Below are 7855 nucleotides of genomic sequence, written 5' to 3' on the forward strand. Positions count from 1 at the left end.
TGGTAAAGCCGAATGGTCAATGTGAAATATATATATGAGATATGCATATGTGGTAAAGCCGAATGGTCAATGTGAAATATATATATGAGATATGTATATGTGGTAAAGCCGAATGGCTAGTGTGAAATATGTAGGCGATGTATGATATTGTGGCGAACGACCAAATGTGAAAGGTGTGTATTATTAGATATTTGATGAGGCAAATGAATTACAAATATGACAATGATGTGAATGTTGTAACATGTGATTAAATGTACATGAAACTTGAAATATATTCGGTAAGACCCGATGACTACGTGTAGAGATTATGTCCGGTAAGACCCGATGACTACGTGGAGATTATGTCCGGTAAGACCCGATGACTACGTGTGGAGATTTTGTCCGGGTAAGACCCGATAACTTCGTGTGGAGATTTCATCTGAGCTAAAGGTCTCACCGATAATCCAAGTAGAGGTTAAAGTTATAAGACTTCGTAATAAGAATTGCTTATAAATATATTCAATGCGAAAGGTTAAACAGGTATGTACTCCAAGTTTATATGTGAGCTTGATTTGAACTAAATCATAAGGTAGTTATGTGATGCATACGAGAGCAATCTATGAGACTATTCCTATGATTATGTGACATCGGATCAGTGTGAGAGGTTATGTGAAATCATACAATATATCTATGTCACATGAGCTCACTTTTATGTGAAAGTTTATCTTCCTATTGTATATGATGAGATGTGCATATTCGGTAAAGGGATGGTATGTCCGAAGGAAGAGTGAAATAAAATATACGAACAACTATGTTATAATTTGATTGTTATCTGTTGACACTGCTTAAAACTTACTAAGCATTGTAATGCTCACTCCGCTTACTCTGCTTCCTCTATTTTATAGATCTCATTGCGAAGTTACTGTGCTTATGGATCGTCAAAGAACTAGTCACACTATCACTATCCACCGCTTGTTCTTGTTATGTTTAGAATTATTTTATGGCATGTATAGAATAGACTAGTGGCGGAAGAATATTTTTGGTTAATGTATATAAGCCATGCGAAAATGGCATCTTTTGAATGTTTACTTAGTGAAGTTTAAATTTTACCTCTGGCTGTGCTTAGTACTTATTTAAATGAACGATCTTTATTTCAAGAAAAAGTTCAAAATTTTACTGTTCTGACATGAGTTACAAGTCCGGTAATGCCCCTTACCTATTCTGGCGACGGTTACGGGATAGGGGTGTTACACCTTGTACTATGTATGATTATTCTAAACCTACTTTAAAGGGAACTGAATCGAGTATAGTTAGACCTGTTGTTGTTGCAAATAATTTTGAACTGAAACCTAACACGATTCAAATGATACAACAATTTGTTCAGTTTGATGGTTTGCAGGACGAGGATCCAAACACTCATTTAGCAAATTTTTTGGAATTCTGCAACACTTTTAAGATCAATGGCGTTTTTGACGATGTCATTTGCCTTCGGTTGTTCCCATTCTCATTGAGGAACAAAGCTAAATAGTGGTTAAACTCGTTACCATGAGGGTTAATCACTACTTGGGAACAAATGACCGAAAATTTTTTACTTAAATATTTTTTTCCGGCTAAAATGGCTAAATTAAGGAATGATATCTCTTCTTTTGTGCAGATGGATTTAGAAACTCTTTATGATGCATGGGAGAGATACAAGGACCTATTGAGAAGGTGCCCTCACCATGGGTTACCTCTATGGTTGCAGGTTCAGACTTTTTACAACGGTGTGAACCCCTCAACAAGGTAACTTATTGACGCAGCCACCGGTGGAACGTTAAATAATAAAACACCTGAAGTGGCTTATGAATTTATTGAAGAGATATCACTGAATAATTATTAGTGGCAAGTTATGAGAACAAAGCTTATGAAAGCAGCTGGTGTTTTCAACCTCGATGCGGTTACTATGCTATCTAACCAGAGAGAACTTTTAAATAAGAAGATTGATGGTTTGTATGGTTCTACTCAGGTACATCTAGTGATGAGGTGTGATTTAAATGGAGGAGGAGTACATAACACAGAATTTCAATCCTTCAACCCTACCACCGAGGAGGAACAAGTCTACTATATGGGTAATAATAATTCTAGACCTTAAAATAACCCGTATAGTAACACTTATAATGCAGGTTGGAGGAACCATTCCAATTTCTCATGGGGTGGTCAAGGAAATCAAAGGCCACAACATCCCCTAGGTTTTCAACAACCACCTTACCATCAGGAAAAGAAGCCGAACCTTGAGGAGATGCTAACAAAATTCATCTCGGTGTCATAAACTCATTTTTAAAATATCGAGACAGCTCTTAAAAATAAAAAAGGGTCGATTCAAGGACTCAAAACTCAAATAGGACATCTTGCTAAGTTGATTTTTGAACGACCACAAGGTAGCTTGCCGAGTAATACTGAAACTAACCCAAGGGAGCAACTTAATGTGATTACTGTGCGAGATGAAGAAGGGTTAGTTGAACCTAAACCATAACTAAGGGAAGGAATTGTGGTAAGTAAAGGTAAGGATAAGATAGACAACAGTGAGCAAAAACCGGTAAGTAGAGAATATAAACGTCGTGTGCCATACCTCAATGCGACAAGGAAAGACCACACGGACGAACAATTTGGTAAATTCCTTAAATTATTAAAGAAATTCCATATTAACTTACCATTTATTAAAACTCTTTAGCAGATGCCATGTAACGCCCCCACGCCCGAGACCATCGCCGGAGTCGAGTATGAGGTGTTACTAAGCTTAGTTTAACATTTTTAGAACTTTGGATTATTGTTTCTACATTCACAGCTTTTAAGCTACTTGTGTCACAGTCACAAGAAAAATCATATCTCAAGTTACGAATCTCAAAATCAAGATCTGTAAATTTTTCCTGAATCTAGACTCATAAACCTATCTACTAAATTGTTTCTAGAATTTTTGGTTGGGCCAATTAGTACAGTTTATTAGTTAAAGTTACCCCTATTTCAGTACTCAACTGGTCTGACCTCTGTTTACTACGAACCACATTTCTCTCTGTACAAAATTAATATGACTATGAGATTTGTTTCTACTAAAACTAGACTCAATAAGGATTCTGAGGATATAAAATATACCACCTAATTATATCGTTATAAGTTATGATGAATTTCTAAAGTTGGAACAGGGGATTCAAAAACTGCTATGACCCTGTTTTACTAAAATTCAAATATCTTATAACATATAATTCCTTTACCTGTTTCATTTATTTCATGTGAAACTAGACATAATAAGCTTCAATTTGATATGTAGTCCATCACCAAATTAAATTTCTATGATTTTTAGTAAATTTTCAAACTCGCGTCAGTGTTGCTATAGTATTCTGTTTATGGCAAATTTCATCCTTTTTATGAGTTTTTATGCACTAAGTATCTTAATAGTTTTCCTTAACATCAAACATAATCTACACTAACCATTTTCATAATTTATCATTATCAAGCATTTCCTCAACCATTCCACAACCATACCATAAGATCATTTACACAAAATAGGTATATTGCTATACATGCCATACTTAAATTTACAAGCCATTTACCAAAAGTCTTAGGATAGTGTGATGAGCCTTGACCTATCCCGACTCTGAGTGGCTTGTCCAAAACTACAATGAGTAAGAAGGAGGGAGTAAGCATAAATGCATAGTAAGTTCATCTGCAAATAATAAGTAACATAACAAACAGTTATACCAATCAACATTAGCATACATCACTAAAACACATATCACATTTCGATCATTTTCATCATCTTATTACCTTATAGTGGTTGTATCAATACTCAACCCGAGGGTTAAATACATACCGTCCAAAATAACCATTTCACATCACTCACCAATACTTCTCTTTACATCTCGAATATTCCTCCATTGAGTAGAACTTACCCGTTGAACACCTCTAATATAATTCGGATACATGGATAATTTGCATATAAGTGCCACATATTCAATCAAGCAATCATGTAACCCGCCCATAAGCGAACTCCTGACTGAACTCAATGAGCTCGGCGTTCAGATCCATAAGTGAACTCGGACTCAACTCAACGAGTTCGGATGCCTAGTTACATCTCACGAACTCGGACTCAACTCAACGAGTTCGGACATTCGCATCCATAAGTGAACTCGGACTCAACTCAACGAGTTCGGATGGTCAACCATCCTAGTGACATGTCACTTGTATCCTAATCTATTCCTAAGGTTCAAACGGATTTTCTCGAACACTTATCCTTGCCGTCTTCCGCAGAATGTCAAATCAATACTCAGTAACAATTATATTTAACAAGTAGCTCACATAATTTACATATTATTTGAAATTAACCACAAAGCATACATTTCATAATGAAATTCAGCATAACACATAATTAATATCAATAACTTAAAAATAACAATTATGCTACATTATTTACACATGAACTTACCTTGGTACCAAAATACAAGGATTTTGCAATTTAGTCCACAATCTTTTCTATTCCTCGATTGAGGTCGATTCCACGTCTTTCTTGATCTAAAATAACACATTTAGCTCATTTAATACTCACATTATCAAATTAATCCTTAACTCAAATTTTGGAAAAATTACAATTTTGCCCCAAAACTTTTGGATATTTACATTTTGCCCCTAGGCTCGGGATTAAACTTTATTCCTTATTCTTATGTTTTACAACATGCTGATCACTTTTCTCTTCTATGGCAACATCAAATTCTCACTCTAACATGTACTTATGACTATTAGGTATTTTTACCGATTAAGCCCTTTTACTCGTTTTCGCTCAAAACCGAGTAGCACAAGTTGTCTAACATAATTTAAACCCCATATTCTATCATAAAACATCAAAATACACAAATTTCACCTATGGGTATTTTTCCAAATATGAACCCTAAGTTGAATTATTGTTAGCATAAGCTTAATCGAGCTACCGGGATCTCAAAAACGTAAAAATCATTAAAAACGGGGCTTAGAATCACTTAATATGAAGCTTGAAAGTTGAAGAAACCCTAGATATGGTGAGAGTGAAGTTTCGGCAGCAACTAAATGGGGAAGATGACTATTTTGTGTTATTATTCCCATTTTATTTCATTTAATATCAAAATGACCAAAATGCCCCCTCCTCACTAAACTTTCAAAAATTCCTTCCATGTCCTAATTTTGCCCATGAACTTAAAATTGGTAAAATTGCTATTTAAGACCTCCTAATAAATATTTCAAAGCAATTTCATACTAAAAACTTCTAGAATGCAAGTTTTGCAACTTATTCGATTTAGTCCCTACTTTCAATTTAAGCACTTTAGGCATAGAATTTCATCACGAAATTTTCACACAATCATGCAATCATATCATAATCATCAAAATAATTATAAAATAATTATTTATATCTCGGATTTGTGGTTACGAAACCACTATTCCGATTAGGCCCTAATTCGGGATATTACAACTCTCCCCCCCTTTAAGGATTTTCATCCTCGAAAATCTTACCTGTAAATAGATGTGGGTATTGATTTCTCATAGTTTCTTTGATTCCCATGTAGCTTCTTCTACTCCATGCCTTTGCCACAACACCTTCACAAGTGCAACATTTTTATTCCTTAGTTGTTTGACCTCTCGAGCTAAAATCTTAATCGGTTCTTCTTCGTAGGTCATATCTGGTTGTAGTTCAATTTCTGTCTGTGAAACTACATGTGAAGGATTCGAACGATACCGACGTAACATAGATACGTGGAACACATCATGAATCTTCTCTAATTCAGGTGGTAATGCTAACCGATATGCTATCGGTCCAACTTTTTCAATTACTTCATACGACCCAATAAAACGCGGACTTAATTTGCCCTTCCGTCCAAATCTAAGGACTTTCTTCCACGGAGACACCTTTAAAAATACTTTATCACCAACTTGAAATTCAATGTCCTTTCGTTTTAAATCTGCATAAGATTTCTGTCTATCTGAAGCAGCTTTCAAACAATCTCGAATTACCTTCACTTTTTCTTCAGTTTCTTTTATTAGATCAACTCCATAAATCTGATTTTCCTTGAGTTCAGTCTAATACAAAGGCGTTCGACACTTACGACCATACAATGCTTCATAAGGTGCCATTTTCAAGCTCGTCTGATAACTATTGTTGCAAGCAAATTCTACCAATGGCAAATATCTTTCCCAACTTCCTTGAAATTCCAATACACAACATCTGAGCATGTCTTCAAGAATCTGAATTACTCTCTCTGATTGTCCATCAGTTTATGGATGAAAAGCAGTACTGAAATTTAACTTTGTACCTAACGCGTCTTGCAACTTTTGCCAAAACTGCGAGGTAAACCTTGGATCTCTATCTGAAATAATCGACAATGGTATTTCGTGTAATCTAACAATTTTTCTAATATACAGTTCAGCCAACATGTTAAGAGAATAATCCGTACGTATCGTGATAAAATGAGCCGAATTAGTTAATCTGTCAACTATTGCCCAGATGGCATCTTTCTTTCCTGGAGTCAATGGTAATCCTGAAACAAAATCCATAGTAATCCGATCCCATTTCCATCCAGGAACCATAATAGGCTGAAGTAATCCCGAAGGCACTTGGTGTTCAGCTTTCACCTGTTGACAAATTAAGCATTTGGACACAAACTCTGATATATCTCTTTTCATTCCATTCCACCAATACATTTTCTTCAAGTCATTATACATTTTCGTACTACCCGGATGAATCGAGAAATAACCACTATGTGCTTCTGTAGGATCTTTTGAATCAATTCCTCATTCTTGATACACAAATCCGATCTTTAAACATTAAGCACCCATCAGAACCAATTTTGAAATCTGACTCTGTATCAACTTCACACTGTTTTCTCTTGGCTTGCAAATCTTGGTCATCTTTCTGAGCTTCAGAAATCTCTTGCAAAAACATTGGTTTTGCTCTTAACTTTGCTAGAATCGAACCATCATCTGACACTTTCAACTGAGTGTTCATAACTCTCAAAGCAAACAACAACTTTCTACTCAAAGCATCAGCAACCACATTCGCTTTCCGGATGATAATCAATAACAAGCTCGTAATCTTTCAACAACTCCAACCATCTTCGTTGTCTCAAATTCAAGTCTTTTGTGACATCAAGTACTTAAGACTTTTGTGGTCGGTATATACTCGACATTTTCACCATACAAATAATGTCGCCAAATTTTCAAAGCAAACACCACCGCACCAATTCCAAATCGTGAGTAGGATAATTCCTCTCATGAGGTTTTAACGCCTCAAGCATATGCCACCACTTTTCCTTCTTGCATGAGCACACACCCCAAACCATTTAGAGAAGCATCACTATACACGCCAAATTCTTTACCCGATTCGGGCTGTACTAACACCGGTGCCTCTGTTAATAACTTTTCAATTCTTCAAAACTCTATTGACATTCTTTCGTCCATTCAAATTTAACATCCTTTCGGAGTAATCTAGTTATAGGAGCAGCAATTATAGAAAATCCATTTACAAACCACCGATAATACCCAGCTAGCCCCAAGAAATTTCTAACTTCAATTACATTTTTCAGTGGTTTCCAATCAACAATGGCTGAAATTTTACTAGGATCAACCCGTATACCATCACCTGGAACAATATGACCCAAAAATCCAACTTCCCGGAGCCAAAATTCACTTTTACTAAACTTAGCATACAGCTGCTTATTTCTCAAAGTTTGCAAAACTATCCTCAAATGCTCAAGCATGCTCGTCTCATCTTTTGAATAAATTAAAATATCATCTATAAACACCACAACAAATTTGTCCAAGTATGGCCGAAATATGCGATTCATTAAATCCATAAACACAACAGGAGCATTTGTCAATC

The 7855-nt window shown here is 35.6% G+C and overlaps 1 non-coding gene across 1 annotated transcript; it reads right to left on the reverse strand.

Annotated features, from left to right (window-relative positions):
- Window positions 1-1600: 1600 nt before the first annotated feature.
- LOC128290887 (small nucleolar RNA R71) lies at window positions 1601-1707 on the reverse strand. The gene has a single exon (XR_008280665.1). It is a non-coding gene; the product is annotated as a small nucleolar RNA R71 (small nucleolar RNA).
- Window positions 1708-7855: the final 6148 nt, after the last annotated feature.

Source organism: Gossypium arboreum, chromosome 3 (genome assembly GCF_025698485.1).
Source record: "Gossypium arboreum isolate Shixiya-1 chromosome 3, ASM2569848v2, whole genome shotgun sequence".
Taxonomy (NCBI): Eukaryota; Viridiplantae; Streptophyta; class Magnoliopsida; order Malvales; family Malvaceae; genus Gossypium; species Gossypium arboreum.